The sequence below is a fragment of the Prionailurus bengalensis genome, chromosome A1 (assembly GCF_016509475.1).
Source record: "Prionailurus bengalensis isolate Pbe53 chromosome A1, Fcat_Pben_1.1_paternal_pri, whole genome shotgun sequence".
NCBI lineage: Eukaryota > Metazoa > Chordata > Mammalia > Carnivora > Felidae > Prionailurus > Prionailurus bengalensis.
The window spans coordinates 141,280,450-141,299,439 of NC_057343.1; the positions used below are offsets into that span (position 1 = coordinate 141,280,450).

The window sequence follows — 18,990 nt, forward strand, 5'->3', positions numbered from 1 at the left end:
CTGCCGGCTCGGACCAGGGGGTGGCGTAAGGGACTGGATTGTTCCAACTCTGAAGGAAAGTTTGCCGTGGCTACAGGTGGGCACCGCGAGTACTGCGCCCACGCACTCTACCAGTGGCAAAGTCGGTTCTCCTGGAACAGCTCTCTTCCTACCTTGCTCCCTCGAGCTGCACGTGAGCTGAAAGAGCCAGTTTGCGCACCATTGGCGTGAATCCTTTCCTGGTGCTGCTGAAAGGGGCACCTCCGGGCCCAACCCCTCTGTTCCCTGCTGCCCTAAGACCCTGCCAGGACTGCCATGGGGAGAGGACGCAGAGCTAGGCTCCCCAGGATCCGGTCGGAGCCCGTGTGACTTGAACGAGATGGTGTCGATTTACCCAGCCAGGGGCTGCTGCCATCGGAAAGAGGTTGCTTTGGCGGATCGTGAGTAGATGGAGCCAGATTAGCACCAACCACGTGGCTTCATGTACAGAGTTCAGAGCCTTGGCTAAACATGCCAGGAAGTATTTCCTTTAAAACAAACAGAAAGTTGGCGTCCATCGCAGGCCCTGTCAGTGGACCCATGGCCGAAGACCACTGGTTAATCTTTTGCCCTGGCTGGCCTTGGGGTAGAGGAATCAGGTTTGGGTGAAGGTGGTGATACCTGCTGCAGGGTTGTTTTGTGCGCTTGGGAGGGCGGGGTGGGAGGGGAGGAGTTAACGTGTGTAAGTTCTTTCTCCCCATTAGTCTTGGAATGGAGAGTTAGAGATAGGAAGTTAGTTTTGCCATGTGACCCGTTTGGTGTATGGCAATGAGGAAGAAGCCTGAGGAGCCAGCTGCAGACTCCGTACAGCAGGGAAATGCATTAAACAACGCGCCAGGACCCGGTTCTTTGCAGCCTTAATGACACTGTAGTAAAGCACACAGACAGCAGAGCTCCTTGGATTCGAGGAGCCATGCTGTGGTCATTCAGTGTGTGTGGTGTCACCCACAGGTTGGTGAAAGCCTCTTATTTATGTGACAAGCTCTCGGAACATATGGTAGCTTCACTGTGTCAAATTATAAGATGACCCCGTTCTGGAAACTAGGCAAATAGACCCCCCCTCCCCATGGCTTTGGATGCACATTTTAAAGCATGATGTATTTGGTGGGTCATCTCTCAGGAGTTCAATGTGCGTGCAAAGTTGGAGTGAATGAAGTGCGTTAGTGTAACGTTTTCACGTGCAGAAACAGATGGATCTGTGATGGTGCCTGATTTTCATCAAATACACCTGTGGACCTAGCCCACGTCAGAAACGCAACCAAGGAGGTTCACATCCCACAAGCATGAAGAACACTCCACACTGCCACTTTGTTTTGTTTTGTTTTAAATGTTGATTTATTTTTGAGAGTGACAGAGACCTAGCACGAGTGGGGGAGGGGTAGAGAGAGGGAGACACAGAATCTGAAGCACGCTCCAGGCTCCGAGCTGTCAGCACAGAGCCCGACGCGGGGCTCGAACTCACGGACCGTGAGATCATGACCTGAGCCACCCAGGCACCCCAGCCACTTTCTTTGGAAATAATTGTTCCATTTCTCGCATGAGTCTGGTGTAATGGAGTGGGGTGCCACCTGTTGGAAACACTCCCATTTGCCTTCCCCCAGCTCACAAAGTGCTGGCGTTGTTTGGTCATTGACTAAAAGTGTTTGATAGTTTCTAGACTTTAAAAAAAAATTTTTTTAATGTTTCTTTATTTTTGAGACAGAGAGAGCATGAACGGGGGAGGGTCAGAGAGAGAGGGAGACACAGAATTGGAAGCAGGCTCCAGGCTCCAAGCTGTCAGCACAGAGCCTGACGCAGGGCTCGAACCCACGGACTGTGAGATCATGATTTGGGCCAAAGTCGGACGCTCAACCGACTGAGCCACCCAGGTGCCCCAGATAGTTTCTAGACTTTATGGTCACCCTAAAATATTCAGACTTCAGTAAAATAGGCTGTATGTCATTAACATGAACATTTCTTTATTTTGCTGCTAGGCTCATGAATGGTTGTACGCTCATAGTTTCTTTGAAAAAATCTAGTTGAATATACCTCCGTGTTAGTCAATGTTAAGGAACACTCATTATTCATGCAAAAGGAGACTCTCTGATGTATTAGAATACATCATCTCTGGTGGTGGTCTGATTTTGGGGCTCTGTCAACATGAGACTGCAAACAGTGCTGTGAGCTCCTTACAGGAAACCTGGCAAAGGAATGAAGGAAAATGCACTGTCCTTGGTGTGTTGATTACAGAATTGTGCTTCTTCGGGTTTCTGAGTTTGGTGAATACAGGTTTAGTTTAACAAAACCTCAAACTATACCGAACAGGTATTACCCCTGACATTAAATGAACAGAATAGGGCACCTGCGTGGCTCAGTTTAGTGACTGACTTTGGCTCAGGTCATGATCATGCAGTTCGGGAGTTCAAGTCCCCATGGGGTTCTGTGCTGACAGCTCGGGGCCTGGAGCCTGCTTCAGATTCTGTGTCTCCCTCTCTCTCGGCCCCTCCCCTGCTTATGCTCTATCTCTTGAAAATAAATGATAAATTTATTTGATACATTGTTGTAATTTAACTTCCAGTACTGTACATTCTGAGTAAAAGGTATTTGAGACTGGACTGTGTGAACAACTTTTTAGTAGTTGGTATTAAACTTGTTTTAGGTGTATTTTTTTTGTTCTGCCTTCTCTCTTCCTCTTGAAATGTCATTTAATTTAGTAATTTTTGTACAAAGTTAATTCACTGAACTCAGGGCTGTTTTCCACCAGGCTGAGTGTGGGTAAAATACCACATAGTAAGTTGCACTTGAGGGGTTTCTCAATGAGTGTCCATGAAGGCACTCGTCTCGGATTTCGGACATGAAAGATTGCTGAAGTCTTTTTGATTGGCACATGGGAGCCCGGAATTAAAATTAAATCATTTTTCTGTTTAATCCCTGCTTTTCCACTTTGGCCACCTTCTCCTGCAACCTATGAAGTTATTTTGTATCCTGTGAATACCGAACAAAGCTGAAATACCAGCTCATTCATGTAGTGCTGCAGGGAATAAGTGGCAAAAGAGAAAGGTGGAAATTGCTTTCTAATTTATTTTTTAATGTTTATTTATTTTGTGAGAGCGAGAGTGAGAGCGAGAATGCAGGGGAGGGGCAGAGAGAAAGGGAGAGAGAGAATCCCAAGCAGACTTTGTGCTGTCAGCATAGAGCCTGATGCTGGGCTCAATCCCACAAACTGTGAGACCATGACCTGAGACGAAATCAAGAGTCAGATGCTTAATTGACTCAGCCACCCAGGTGCCCCAGCTTTACTACTTTAGAACCAGAATGTTGTATAAGATAACTAGGGTATGTTTTTACACTCAAAACCAAATTTAAGTGACACTGATGGGTAGGCATGATTTGCAAGTAATTTTTGTGCTCTCGTAATGAACGATAATGAATTAGCCAAAATAATTGTCAAAACACACTGCCACCATGATCTGTCAAAAGTTTTGTTCCAGTTACTTGAGAGTTAAGAACGTCACTGATAGCAAAAGATGACCCTGTGCTCTGATGATCTCAGAGCTGATACCAGTCAGCGTTTAGGTACTTACTATGTGTGTGGGGGGGAGGGGTAGTAATCAATGTGTTTTTGGCAAGCACTGTGGTTTTCTGCCCTCTGCAGACTTCTCTCACGAGAAACGTCCTGAAACGAATAGTTGTCAGTGTTACCCTGTTTCTTTGAGAAAATGCAACAGGAGCCTAGCAGAAGCGTGTGCCAGCCTCAAGTGTGCTGGGGTGGGGGTGGGGCTGTTCTGGCTGATGCGGTGAACGTTTTGTTTGTTTGTTGGATAATGCTCTTGTTTCAGCAGCGAGATTTCTAAATCACCTGGTAGCTGGAGTACTGGGGTGGGTAACAAGACACAAAGTCAAGTTATTCCTTCATGGGCTATTTGTTTTGATTGAGTTTTGCCAAAGGATCTTCAAGGTCAACAGCCAAAGTGTGGTTTTAGTATGCTTTTAACTTTAATTACACGTGTTGTTAGCCAAAATGACTTGTTTGGGAGAGTTTAAGCTTGTAATACCAAGGTTGTTGTAGAATTTAGTATTTAGGGGGTCAGTTAACCCCCTTTTTTCTCTAGGGAACCGTTGGTTTGCCATTGCCCCTTACCCTCCCGCTAGGCAAGCTTTTTAACAACTTGCTTAAAAGTCTACTATACAAACAGTTCTGATGCACCAAGTCTTCGTGGTAACCAGTGGAGAAACAGAGTCCACTCGACTTCTGTTGGCTGGTCAGCTGTAGTTCCACAGGGCAGGCACTTGAGCATGGGCATTCAGGTTGTGCGCTTGGCAAGAGCTGGTTCTTCTCATGACACTTGTTACCATCTGCTTATTAGTACCTTTGAGAGGGCCAGCGGTCTCCCCATTTCACAGAGGAGCTGAAATCCAAGGTAACGTCTCAAGGCCACACAGCTGGCTGGTGACCCCAACTTGACAGCTGGTGTTACCAGGGCCTGAAGGCTTTGCTCAGTGGCTATTGCCAGTTTGTCTTCTCTGAATTACTCATAGGGGTTCCACCTCTTTTTCTTTCCGGTGTGTCGTCATTTTTTTTTTTTTTAAAGTTTATTTATTTTTGAGACAGAGAGAGACAGAGCATGAACGGGGGAGGAGCAGAGAGAGAGGGAGACACAGAATCGGAAGCAGGCTCCAGGCTCTGGGCCATCAGCCCAGAGCCTGACGCGGGGCTCGAACTCAAGGACCGTGAGATCGTGACCTGAGCTGAAGTCGGACGCTTAACCGACTGAGCCACCCAGGCGCCCCCGGTGTGTCGTCATTTGATCAAAGTCACCAAACCTGTAGCTATTTGGCTAGTGTGCTCTTCTAAAAGTGGATGCACGGTGAGGCGACTGAGTGGCTCAGTCGGTGTACGTCTTACTCTTGATTTCAGATCAGGTTATGATCTCACAGTTAGTGAGTTTGAGCCCCTCACTGGGATCTGTGCTAGCGGCATGGAGCCTGCTTGGGATTCTGTGTCTCCCTCTGTCTCTCTGCTCCTTCCCTGCTCATACCCAACCTCTCCCTCTCCCTCCCTCCCTCTCTCTCTCTCTCTCTCTCTCCCTCTCTCTCTCTCTCTCTCAAATAAACCTTAAGAAAATGAAAAAAAAAAAGTAGATGCATGGTATTGTCTAAACTGGATTTTGTTTCCTCCCCACCCTTAAGAAAAGCATACAAGAATACCTGAGCTTTTTTATAGAGCGCGTCCAGACTCATCAAAGGATTTTATATATGTGTAGAGACCTCCCATCTGACTGTGAGGCACTAAAATGAAAGAACAGTTTTTCCATAATACAGAGGTATGCTCCAGTGATTCCAAATAGGATAATTTGTAAAATGCACTTTTATTATGTATACTGGCCATGCCTTAAAATCCGGGGTTGATGAGAAATCAGGCAGAAGTTTGTGATAAGTGAGCCAGACTTGTTCACTTGACTGTTAATAGTTTATTTCTCCCTTGAAAGGCCGAAGAATGGCGTCTGTGAAATGGCAAAAGGTTTGGAGTGGAGTAGATGTGGGTTTGAATCCTTATTTGGGCACTTACTGGTTGAGTAGCCTTAGGGTTTTCTCCTGTACCTCGGAGGGTGGTGTTTTATATTCCTGTAATGGTGGCTGATGTGGTTTCTGGCACACAGCACGAAACGTGTGGTGGTAATTTCCATTAACAGGGCACCTACTAAGTACAGCAGGTTCAGATGAAAGGAAAATGACGAAGATGGGCACAGCCTGTGAGAACCTGGAAGATAAAGACTGATGCTTATACTTGTGTTTGTGCACTTACTAGTTCTGTGGCAGGGAAGAGATCAGGGTGGATTAGGATGGGGCAACAGGCAAGCTTCACGAATTGTGAATTTGAACAAGACCTTGAAGGTGGGAGGTAAAGGTGAAAGGCATCCCCCTGTATTTGTTGTGTGGGGTTGAAGCTTAGGTTGTAGGATAGATGTTGGGGCAGGGTGGTGTAGCTGGAAGGGGATTTCTCAAGGAATCCTTTCTTTGTGGGCACCAATGGGCAGTTAGAGCTGTCTTGAAAAAAGTAGCTTGGGTACACTTTTTTTTTTTAAACTTTCCAGTAAATTTGGAGAGGGGAGTGGCCCAGTGAAGTGGAGAATTGTGGGAAGGCTGGGGGTGATTGGAGTGCCTGGTGCTGGAAGCTGCGGGGGTCCGGTGAAGTTTGTGCACGTGGGCATTTGGGTCCCCTGTGTCTGCTGCTCGCAGATGCCCACGCCATGCTTCTAGGTTTGGGGATGCCCACGGATGGGCTCATTTATCAGATGCTTTGGCTCAGGATAGGACCGAGGATGCTGCGTGAGGATGATGCGTATGATACTGAAGGCATTCAATGAATCCAGAGGCAGGTAGACACGGACCTTATGGGGCCCTGACTGACTGCGGCCCGGGAAGCGCACAACTAACTCTAAACCATGGCAGAAGGTAAATTCCCTGAGATGAGGTGAGAAGAGTATCTTGACAACAGCAGGGTTTCTGTCACTTATTTTTTTTTAACGTTTGTTTATTTTTGAGAGAGAACGTGCGCACATGGCAGAGCAGAGGAGGGGCAGAGAGAGAGAGAGGCAGCGAAGGAATCCCAAGCAGGCTCTGTGCTGACGGCAGAGAGCACAATGCAGGGCTTGAACTCAGGAGCCCTGAGATCATGACCTGAGCTGGAGCCAGACGCTCAACTGGCTGAGCCCCCAGGTGCCCCTTTCACTTCTTTTTTTTTTTCTTCATTTTCTCCATTACTTGGGACAGTTGTTACTTTTCAAATTTCACTAGAGATATAGTGCCTTCAAATGACCAGCATCCCAGTTGGATTGAAAAATGGCTAATGGAGCACTCTCAACAATAGCCAACTTGTGGAAAAAGCCTAAATGTCCATCAACTGATGAATGGATAAAGAAATTGTGGTTTATAGGGGCGCCTGGGTGGCGCAGTCGGTTAAGCATCCGACTTTAGCCAGGTCACGATCTCGCGGTCCGTGAGTTGGAGCCCCGCGTCGGGCTCTGGGCTGATGGCTTGGAGCCTGGAGCCTGTTTCCGATTCTGTGTCTCCCTCTCTCTCTGCCCCTCCCCCGTTCATGCTCTCTCTCTGTCCCAAAAAATAAATAAACGTTGAAAAAAAAAAAGTTTAAAAAAAGAAATTGTGGTTTATATACACAATGGAATACTATGTGGCAATGAGAAAGAATGAAATATGGCCCTTTGTAGCAACGTGGATGGAACTGGAGAGTGTGATGCTAAGTGAAATAAGCCATACAGAGAAAGATACCATATGGTTTCACTCTTATGTGGATCCTGAGAAACTTAACAGAAACCCATGGGGGAGGGGAAGGAAAAAAAAAAAAAAGAGGTTGGAGTGGGAGAGAGCCAAAGCATAAGAGACTGTTAAAAACTGAGAACAAACTGAGGGTTGATGGGGGGTGGGAGGGAGGGGAGGGTGGGTGATGGGTATTGAGGAGGGCACTTTTTGGGATGAGCACTGGGTGTTGTATGGAAACTAGTTTGACAATAAAGTTCATATAAAAAACCCCAGAAAAGAAAAATGGCTAATGGAAAATGGCTGACCCCACGTTTCCAGTTGGCTTGTAGGTTCAGAGATGTAACTAAATTCCAAGTGGACTCTCTTTAATGTTACAATCCTGGATTGGGCCGTGTGTGCCCATGTGCCTGAAAGGAGCTGACCACTGTTCCTCCTGTCAGTGCAGTGGTTTGCAGGGAGCAGTTTTCTGGAGAAGCAACAGGAGTAGAGCATCCCTGGGGGCAGGCCGAGCACCCTTGCCGCAGAGCCTTCTAGGTGATTCTGTTGCACTGCTCTAGGGCCAAGGTGAAAGAAACGACGTTCCTAATATGCAATTACCCCCCTCACAGCGCCTGCAGGTTTTTGTGAAATAAGTGTAAACACATGGGTACAACACTGAAGGTTTTACTTGTTCCTCCTGTGTTTGATTTGAGCACACACCTGCACCACCCGCAAATCCAGGCATTGGTTTCTCTCTAAGTTTGTGTTTATATTACAGGATTTATTTGGGTCTGTCTTTAAGGTTTCTTTCCTCTCTTCTAGGAAACAAATGTGATGGGGAAGATCAAGTCCAAAATCTCCACTGAGGAGAGAGTGAGGTCCACTTCGCAAGGATTTCTAGGTGGAGGCAGTGCTTTTAGGAGCCACTGGGGAGGCTGAGGGAGCTGGCAAATCTTTCTGTGTAAAAGGGAGGCCCCAAGCTGGCATTCCGGGCTCTGATACTTGCGGGGGCTCCTGGACAGTAAGGTTTGAAAGATGTCCTCTTCCTCTTTCACTTCAGAACAATTTGAAGTATTTTTTATTCACTTATTCACAGTTTTTTTTTTAATTTTTCAATGTTTATCTCTTAACATTTTTTTTAAACGTTTATTCACTTTTTTATAGAGAAAGAGTGTGAGAGGGGGCGGGGCAGAGAGAGAGGGAGACACAGAATCCGAAGCAGGCTCCAGGCTCCGAGCTGTCAGCACAGAGCCCGACGCGGGGCCCATACCCACAGACCGCGAGATCATGACCTGAGTGGAAGTCAGACGCTTAACCGACTGAGCCACCCCGGAACCCCTACAGTTTTTAGAACAGTTGAACATGCTGGCCGAAATATCATTTGCTAGGCAGAAGTGGTCCCAGGGAAACTACAGATCTGTTTATTTTGCTATTGGTTACCGACAAGAGTATATATTCCTATGATTGCATTTTTTGCTTGGGATCCCCACAGATGACTTCTAGTTATTCTCCTTTTGCTATCCATTGCTATCAGACCTTTGAAGGAAGACCTTTTTATATCATTAAAAAAAAATTAAGGTCGATTAGTTCCTGGTAACTTTCTCCATGCTCATATTTTTATTTGCAGATGTGATTTCAATCTTAATGTCAACCCATTTCCTTAGTCCTCTCCATTAAAAGGACTTGATTTGCAAGAGATAGAAGCAACATATATTTCAAATACTTAGGTAATGTTTATGTTCATTACCTAGCTGGGAGCCTGGTGCCGTGGCACTGAGACAACGTTCAATAAATATTTGCTGCCATTACTGGTTTTGCTTCAGGTGTCTGTACTGTTTCTCTAAAGGAGGAATTTGTTTCTCTTATCCGTTAAAGATCATTTGAGCAGCTTTCAAGTGGCAGGCAAATGTTTAATGTTTAGATTTGTTTTTATACTCTGGAACCTCGGCGAGTTATTTTAATTTCTGTATGCCTTAATTTCCACAGTTGTAACATGCAGGTGGGGCAGTCCCTGCTCAGAGGGTTAAGTGATTTAATACACGGGAACATACCTGGTCAGAATGTGCCCCTGTAGAGGCAGCCCTTGACTGTTGGGCAGGGGGTGAGGCTGATGGTGGTTCCCCCTCGTCGCTACTGCCATGCAACTCTTGATCTCAATGTCGTTAGTTCGAACCCCATGTTGGGGTAGAGTTAACTTGAAAAAAATCATGGGCCCATACTCTGTTGAAAGTTGATACTCACGAGAACATGCTTTAGTTATCTCTATGGAAATTGAATGAATCTTACTTCGGGTGGAGATCAAATTATCCTTGTTTGTGTATGTGTAAGAAATCCTAATGCACGTTGTTCCTGTTTCTAAATCAAGTTGGATGGGGATTGGCTTCTTGCACTGTACTTTTCTGTCATCTTAAAAAAAGATTGTGGTGTTGTCACGCACACAGTTGAGTAAGGAACTCTGCAGTTACTAAGCATCCTGTTGTCTCTTTTCGGGTCCAGTTGATTGTTGCTACTGCTGCTGGTTTGAAAGCCCAAGTGTTCATGATGGAAACATACCCTGATGGGAAGGAGTCACTTGAAATAAGTATTAGCCTTTTGCCTGGATCACATTGTAGAGTTTGACGTGGCTAGCAGGGTCCGCCTAGTGCTGTGGGGTTTCAGAAGGGAGGTGAGGAGGTGGATTTGTCTGACACCCCTCAGGCCTTCCTGCCTCTAGAAAGTTAGTGAAGCTTAAATTCATGGGTCCAGCGAAGCTCAACCACTAGGTATAACCTGGGATGTGTGTTGGAGCTGTGAGAAATCAACAATATAGGCTGTTTCCCACCTTGGCACTTGCAGATTATTCTTCATTCTGCTCCCCTCTTCTACCAGGCTTTTGATTCTAGCATGTTTCATATAAATGTTTTCTATCCCCCCTCTACTCCTCACTGTCCCACAAAGAGACCGTTGAGACCAGCTGCCATTAATTGACTCCTCCTTGGCCATTGGGTACGTCTGCCCTGGGCTGACTGAGTAGGCTTCCCACAGGTGAGGTAAGGGGGCTGGGAGGTGTTGGTCATAAAGCCAGCCATACAGGGTAGGAGTTCTCCTTTCAGCCCCTGCCCCGCCAAACTGTGCTACCCCATAGAAGATCCAGGAGGGTGGCTTCCCAGAGCTTTGCTCCTACTGAACTCTTACAAGTTTGTCTGAGAAATGGTCGTTTCAGAGCTAATACAAACATGCTTTAGCTTTTATTCTGAGATTTATTTTCAGAGATTTATTTTCCAAAGGGAAAAAAATTAAACATAAATGAAAAGATAGTTACCTGTCCACTGGAACCAGGTTGACAAAAGTCCTTTCATTTGGCACTAATTGTGGATACAGCTTTAGATTTCTTCCTCTGTTCTCCAAAAAGGTATTTGCTGCTGTTCTTTTAAATTAGTCAGTAGTTTGGAGGATGGTGCTTATATGTTCCTCTTCAATGAAGGCTCTGGCAAGGGCCTTTCATAACAATCGAATGAGTTTAAAAAAATACTATACTACATTGATTACTCTGAAGACAAACATGGACAAAATAAAAGAAACACCTTAAGGGTAGGGACTGTTTTTTTTTTTTTTGGTTACTGCCGTATCCCCAGTATTTGGCACATAAGTAAATCATCATGTCAACAGTGGTTCCATCTAGGTAATGAGGTAATGGGTGAATTAAAAAAAAATGTTTTTCCTCTTCAAATTTTCTATGAAAATGCTTTTATAGTTGAACAGTTCCAATAGGTGCCCTTACCCGATGAAGATGCAAAGTTTTTGTTGGATATAAACCCTGCCTTGAGAAAATTACAAGTCTGAAAAGCAGGTCTGTTGGCATGGAAGCATTCGATGGAGAGCGAATTTTCCAGGTGTGTGTGTGTAAGGGCGAGTCGGATGGAGAGACTGACAGAAAGGCTGAAGTGATGACAGGGCCAGGATGCATAGTTGTTAGGCTGCTGTAGTTGGGATAGAGATCGTTGAGAGGCTGGATGAAAAACATAAAGATCAGCAAGGTGAACTTGGCAATGGCGACAGGGAAAGAATCCCAGGTGGGCAGTAACTATTTAAGGTTTTTTGTTTGTTGGTTTGTTTCAGTCATTTCTGCACCCAAAGTGAGGTGGGAACTGAGGACTTTGAGCCTGTTAAGAGTCCCATGCTCTTCCCACTGAGCCAGCCAGGTGCCTTAGGTTTTTAACATATGGGAACTGATTGGTAAAAAGCAGTAATGACTCAAGAAGTCCTGTCTGCAGTGACGGTAAAGATGGCTGCCATTAACAACAGAGGGATTATTCTCCTGACTGACCAAGAGAACTCTGAACAGCCTAAAAAGAGGAGACCACTAACTATTGTTCTTTGATTCGACTACAAGTGCTGGATGCTGTGTAATTCACACGGAGTCTGCAGACCACTGCCTTCAGGGGTCAAGTGTGATCAGAGCCTTAGGTAAAAAAAAGCAGCTTTGGAATGTCCTTCACTTGGAGTTTGCATTCGCTATGTTAGTCACTCCAGTTGGGAGGAAAATATTTGCGAACAGTACACAGATCCCAGTACATAGGAGTCTAGAAACTTATTGGCCCCTTGGAAGTCGCCACTGTCCCCTGAATTATGTTAAAAACCTGTGGTGGCTGTGGTGGAAATACTCTAAGCCTGAAACCATGAGAGGCGTCAAGCGCTGTGAAGACTAGGGTAGCGTAGACCATCTGAGAGCTTGGGGGTTAAGGTGTTACTTGTTGTGTGATGTGGAGTAGGACTTCCCTGAGCTCCTGTGTCTATCCGAAAAATGAGTTGATGTTTACCCCAAAAGGGACGTGAGGTATGGGACATTGCTTTGAAAATGACTCAAGTGTGTGTATGTGTGATCGTGTCGGGGACTAATTTGGCCACTTGAGGAACTTTTTACTGTAGTCTTAGGCATGTTAGTGTCATCCTTTCATCCTCTATCTGCCTCCAAGCCAGTGCCACTTGAGTTTTGTGACACAGGCTGTCTTTGGGCCCATATTCGCAATGACATTTTTTTTTCTTCTTTCTCTAGTTTGAAAGGCAACGTTTTGAATTTGGGTAACAATACCTGTGACATGTGAACTTTCTAAATACTAATACATAATCTTTGGCCAGATCCTTCCTTGTCTGTCTGAACATTTCTTTTCCTAGAAAGTGTAAATAATGCAGACCCAAGAGAGGAGTAGTAAGATCTTTAAACTTGAAAAGACTTTTCAAGAGTAATGTCTTGCAAATATCATATCACTTCACTCATATGAGGACTTTAAGACACAGAACAGATGAACACAAGGGAAGGGAAGCAAAAATAATATAAAAACAGGGAGGGGGACAAAACGTAAGAGTCTCTTAAATATGGAGAACAGAGGGTTGCTGGAGGGGTTGTGGGAGGGGGGATGGGCTAAATGGGTAAGGGGCATTAAGGAATCTACTCCTGAAATCAATGTTGTACTATGTGCTAACTAACGTGGATGTAAATTAAATAAAATAAAAATTAACACACACACACACACACACACACACACACACACACTAATGTTTTGGAGCCCTGTGCCGTGGGGGAATGTTTCATAAAGGGAAACTACCTTAAGAGTTAGGGGAAATCTGTGTGTTCAGCAATGGGGGGATGAAGCTAGGGAAGGCAGTTGTGTCTCCCAATTCTGAGGAGAGAACTTCTTTGCCAAATTGACATGTTGTGATTTATTGTTAAGTAAAGGAGGGGTGGAAGGGGGGCAGCTGGGGTCATTTAGGGCTTGAGAAGATTTCTCAGGGCTGCTGGGTGTCAACAGTGGGCCAGCTTGCTAGGTTAATAGCACAGCTTTGACTCCTACGATGCTATCGTAATAGCACATCTTGTTTTAGAGCCGCGGAATTCATAGTTGGCAACCTAGTAGAATCTCCACGGAGCTTTACAAAGAAAACGTTGATTCCCTGGATCCCATCCCCCAGATACTCTATTTGTTTGGGTGTAGACCTCTGGTACAGGTATTCTTATTTTTTCTATTTTTTAAATAAAAAATTTTGAACCCCCCCCAAAAGCCTCAAAGAGAACAGGACAGTGAATACCCGTTGCGTGCCAACAAGGACATTGTCGTCCACATCCCGGGTACCAACCGTACCATGCATTCAAGTCCACCATCCAATTTGAAATTCAACCAAAGTAATTTTCCCCGAGCGTACTTTATAACCATTTGGGTCCACGGTCCAGTCAGGTTTTTCACATTACGCCCACCCCCAACCTTGGTCTTCCCCAGGCTGAACCACCTCCCTATCAGTTCAAGGACACTGAAGCCCCCGAGGGGGCCAGGCCACTTTCCTGGCATGAATGACTTATGGGTGATGTGGTTTCCTCCCAGCACATCACATCAGGAGGCCACCATGTCCAGCCTCCTGCTACTGGTGATGAATAGATGAATTTTAAAACTCCATAGGAGATTTCAATGGGCAGCCAAGGTTTGAAATCCACCTAATTAAAACTTCTCACTCTGTGTGTTTGTCATAAAATACACAATATTTGCCATTTTAGCCATTAAAAACATTTTTTTAACGTTTATTTTTGAGAGAGAGAGCACAAGCTGGGGAGGGGCAGAGAGAGAGGGAGACACAGAGTCCAAAGCAGGCTCCAGGCTGCAAGCTGTCAGCACAGAGCCGGGCACGTGGCTCGAACTCATGAACCGCAAGATCATGACCTGAGCCGAAGTCAGACGCTCAACCAACTGAGCCACCCAGGCGCCCTCATTTTCGTCATTTTTAAGTATAGTTCTGTGGCATCAGGTACATTCACAGTGTTCTGCAGTCATAACCACAATTCTTCTCCAGAGCTTTTTCCTCTTAACTGAAACTTTGTACTCGCTGAACAATAACTTCCCATGCTCCCTTCTTAGCAGCCCTTGGCACCCACCCTTCTACTTTATCTAGGATTTTGACTACTCTAGATATTTCCTACAAGTGGAGTCATGTGATACATGTCCTTTTGTGTCTGGCTTCCTTCACTTACTCTCATGTCCTCAAGGTTCACCCAAGTTGTAGAACTTCCTTTTTAACACTGAATGATATTCCATGGTGTGTGTGTGTGTGTATACATGTATGTACATATGCATATATACGTGTCTATATATGTGTGTGTATTTGTGTATGTGTGTGTATGTATATATGTGTATATGTATGTTTATATACACACGCCATATTTGTTTATCCATTCATCCATCAGTGGACCCTTGGGTTGTCTCTGCCTTCTGGCTATCGTGAATAACATGGCTGTGAACGTAAGTGTGTATGGTATGTGTTTGCATGTCTGCTTTCACTTCTTTTGAATCTATATACTCAGAAGCGGGATTGCTGGATCATACGGTAATGCCATGTTTAAAAAAATTTTTTTAATGTTTATTTTTGAGACAGGCAATGTTAGCCGGGGAGGGACAGAGAGAGAGAGGGAGGGAGACACAGAATCTGAAGCAGACCCCAGGCCCTGAGCTGTCAGCACAGAGCCTGACATGGGACTCAAACCCACAAACTGTGAGATCATGACTTGAACCAAAGTCAACGCTTAACGGACTGAGCCACCCATGTACCCCAATGCTATGTTTAATTTTTGGAGGAACTACCACCCACCTCTGAGTTTTCAGTAAAGTGAATTGAAGAAGCCTGTGAAGGGTGAAATATCTTTGAGTTCAAGGCAGAACTCCATTCGAATGCCGGCCTCTAGGCTCCTGTTCACGTTGCCTCCTCACGGGTGTGTGGGGACCTATGTTGTCTTCATAGAGCATAAAAGACCAAGAGTGTAAAATCTAACTGTGGTAAGATTTACTTTTTTACAGGCCATGTGGCATGCAGGATAAGAGCATGTATTATTTCATTCACGGTATACATCACTTTTTAAATCAGGAGTTTAGTTTGGGGCTGGTAATTTAAATAGTACATGGACAGCAAGTTGCCCTTGGTTTCTATAAAAAGTGTAAAAGCAGGTAACAGGTTGCCTCTTGGGGGCTTCTCGGTTTTTTAAAACCGAGTATTTTCGTTACCTTAGCTCCTCCAAATACTAAATGTGTGACCTGGGGCAAAGTCTTCGCTTCCCTGGTTCAGGTTATACACCTGTAAAATGGGGATGACTACAGTACAATGAATTACCTGCGTGAAGTACTCAGTGGCTGGTACAGAGAAAGCACTCATTCAGGAGAAGCTATGAATATAATATTTCCCGTCAGTTTCAAAGATGTTATTTAGATCTGATTTTCTTCAGAAGTTTTATTTGGAAAGCAGACATTTGTAAAATGAGCTATTACTATTTTACTGGACCTGAAGTCTCTATTTGGCAGTCTGTGACTGGTAGCCTCAGGCTCCTAGAGTGGTGATTCTTAATCTAAGCCAAAAGTGGCAGGAACGTGTGAGAACCTGGGCTGTAGAACCGTGGACTGAAGGTAAGAGGAAACCATGTCATACGGGTGAGTGTTTGTATTTTTATATACAGCTCCAGCCGTGGAGGCTGAGATTAAGAAAGCATGTTCGGAAGACTTTGGCTTCATTGTACCCTGCGTAAGGTGGATTCGGGATTGGCAGCCTGCTCTTTTTGAATGTTGGTTGTTATTCTATTTCCTGGTTGAAAATGAGCTGAGAATTTTTAGATCAACAGTCTAACTGCATATAACCACGTTGCTGTGCGTTAATGATTAGTTTGGAGCTTGTGCTAAATATGACGTGTGAGGTCCCAGGGATTATTTAACAAGAGAAAATGTTGGTTCTGCAGAGCCTAGTAAGTGTTGAAAATGGGCAGTGTACTTTAGTGGGAAATCTTGATGGAGCCCTTCTCTTGGGCCTGTCTTTGGTTGCCTTGTACAGCCTGGGGAGAGACATCCCATAATGCTTCATGTCTTCTAGGAGGGGACAGGACCCTGAGAGGTGGATCTTGTGTACACAATTCTGAAAGGAGGGATTGGTTTCTGCCTTTTTCTGTGAGTTTAGCCTCTAATGATACTGATAATAACAAGCAGACCTAGTGCTTATATGGGCCAGATGCTGTTGTAAGCCCTTTTTATGAATCATCTGATTTGATCCTTATAATGACCCTCTGCTGTTGGTAATGTTATCCCTATAAGTAGGGAAAATAAGAGGGATTAAAAGGCAGAGTCAATATTTGAATCCAGGTGATGGCACTCCAGATTTTGTGCCCACCATAGCTATCGGATACAAGTTAAAAAGTTCGTTTGGGCACTTGGTACTCTGTCTTCTTCTGGGTATTGTATTTAACCATTGTATTCATTTCCTATTTTATAACAAATGAACACAAACTGCGGGCTTACATGCAGTTTTAGAGAAAAGAGAAATTTATTTTCTCACAGTTTTGGAGGCTAGAAACCCAATCAACCTGTTGACTGGGCCATGATCCCTCTGAAGTCTCTGCTAGAGGATTCCCTTCTTTCCTCTTGGCTTCCTGCTTCTCCTTGTTGTTGGCAATCCTTAAATTCCTTGGCTTTAAATGAATCCCTCCAATCTCTTCTTCCATGATGAAGCATTTTCCTGGGTGTCTGTTTGCTCTTCTTATAAAACACTACTCGTTGGGTTAAGGCCAATGCTAATCTGGTGTGACCTCATTTTAATTCATTGCATCTGCAAAGACCCCATTTCAAAATAAATTCACATTCCAAAGTTCTGAGCATGCATGAATTTGGGGGGGGTACTATTCAATTCAGTAAAACCATTAATTTTGGAAAAAGGGAAAATTGTGGACGTCGTAAATTTTTAGCACAATGACTTCGGCTGCTCATAAATAGTTGGTAAGTACAGCCACGGAGAGGAGGTGAGTTAGGGGACTGGCTGGTACCCGCTCTTAGGTCAAGTACTTGATCCTCACCAAGCAGATGAAAGAAGGGGGTTGCAAGCAGAGTGCAGAAGGAGAAGGTAGCAGAGAAAAGGTTTGGCCGCATCAGCATGCAGATGATGTGTGGTGGGCACTGACCTAGTGAGAAAGCAGTAACAGCAACACTGTTGAAGAGCAAGCCCCTCGAGCTGATCATTTAAACCTTCTCTCAGTGACTTAAAGTGCATTTAGCTCATTCTGAATAAGAGAACTGGGTAGTGTGTGGCCGTTTTTAGAGCAGTGTGTATCAAGCATACCTTGCAGGGCCTGTAGGCTTAGCCAACAGGCAGAAAATAAGCTCATTTAGAAGTCATTTGATCAGGCTGCATGGCTGAGACATAAATTGTTCCCAATGTAATTTCTATGGCAACAGGACTTTATGACATATATCCATAACTCAAGTTTATGAATATCCACTTTGCGTGTTTCGCTTTGGCCCGGTGAGCACAGAGCCAAATTTGGGGCTCATCTGTACAATTTGTGGAGGGCTTACCCCTTGTTTTCAGTTTTTTTATATTCTTTCTGGCTTCCTTGCCCTTGTCTTGTACTGCTCTTTTTACCCCTTTTCTTCTTTATTTCTTTTTTTAAAAGTTTATTTATTTATTTTGAGAGAGACAGAGACAGCATGAGTGGGGAGGGGCAGAGAGAGAGGGAAAGAGAGAGAATCCCAAGTAGGCTCTGTGCTGCCAGTGCAGGTGTGATGTGGGGCTCAAACCCACGAAACTGTCAGATCATGACCTGAGCCGGGACCAAGAGTAGGACGCTTAACTGACCGAGCCACCCAGGTGCTCCTGGTTTTGTTTTGTTTTTGTTTAATTTTATTTTTAAGAGAGAGAGACAGAGTGTGAGTGGGGGAAGGACAGAGTGAGAGGGAGACACAGAATCCGAAGCAGGCGCTTTATATTCAGACTTGTTTTTACTAATCTATCCTGACTGACCTGCTCAAGTACTCCTAGGAAGGGAGGGAGACATAAGTATTCCTGTGACAGAGAAGCGCTTAGGGCAGATCTCTGGCTGAGGACATAGCACGGTGTCAGGGAGACCTGGCTCTGTTGCTTACTGTCACTCAGCTGTGGTTTTCTGTCCTGTGAAATCAGAGTGTTCCTGTCGGATGGCATCCTTAGGACAAAACGGGATAGCAAACGTAAAGCACCTGACACAGGGCCTGGCATGTATGGAGTGCTCCGAAGAGCAAGGAAGCGTTCCTGAGAGGGAATGGTGTGAGCTGAGCCCGGAGATGGGAATACTATGCGGGATTGGTAAGAGCATGGGGACGGGGACTCTCGAAGCCCACGTGCACCTCGTTCTTTCTGCCCATCTTTGCTCCGCGAGGAGCATGTGCTAGCTCCGGGAAGTCAGGAGGCCTGGCCGCTTCCCTTCTGCCAGCAGAAGTGACTGAGAGATCTGAAACTCCTAACACTGTTGACCAAGACTATTTTGGGAGATGGATTCATTAAAATTTTATTGCTTTCGTTCGTTTGTTTTTCTTCTCCATCCTCTCTATTTACTGCCTTCTGTTGTGTATAAACTTTTGAAGTCTGAAGAGCAGACAGCTGTTAATGTTGCCATTGGAGAACCACAGACACAACTTAAACTGATTGATTTCTAATGACACAGAGAAGTGCTTACAGAATCAAGTGAAATGTGAAGATACACCGTGGGGAAATTAGAATTTAAATTCTGTGGGGGAAAAGACTGGAAGGAAATGCTTCGGATTGTTAACAGTTGTTTTAGGTGGAACTCTGTCCTGTTCTTTAGTCTTTCCTAGAGAGGCCTGTAATCATATTAAAAACAGAGGGAGAGGGGCGCCTGGGTGGTTCAGTCGGGAAGCGTCTGACTTCGGCTCAGGTCATGATCTCCTGGCTGGTGGGGTTGAGCCC

At 45.0% G+C, this 18,990-nt stretch overlaps 1 protein-coding gene across 3 annotated transcripts in view; it reads left to right on the plus strand.

Annotated features, from left to right (window-relative positions):
- IQGAP2 (IQ motif containing GTPase activating protein 2) overlaps nt 1–18,990 on the plus strand; it is a 296,761-nt gene that overhangs the window by 680 nt on the left and 277,091 nt on the right. The gene's annotated exons all lie outside the window — the stretch shown is intronic.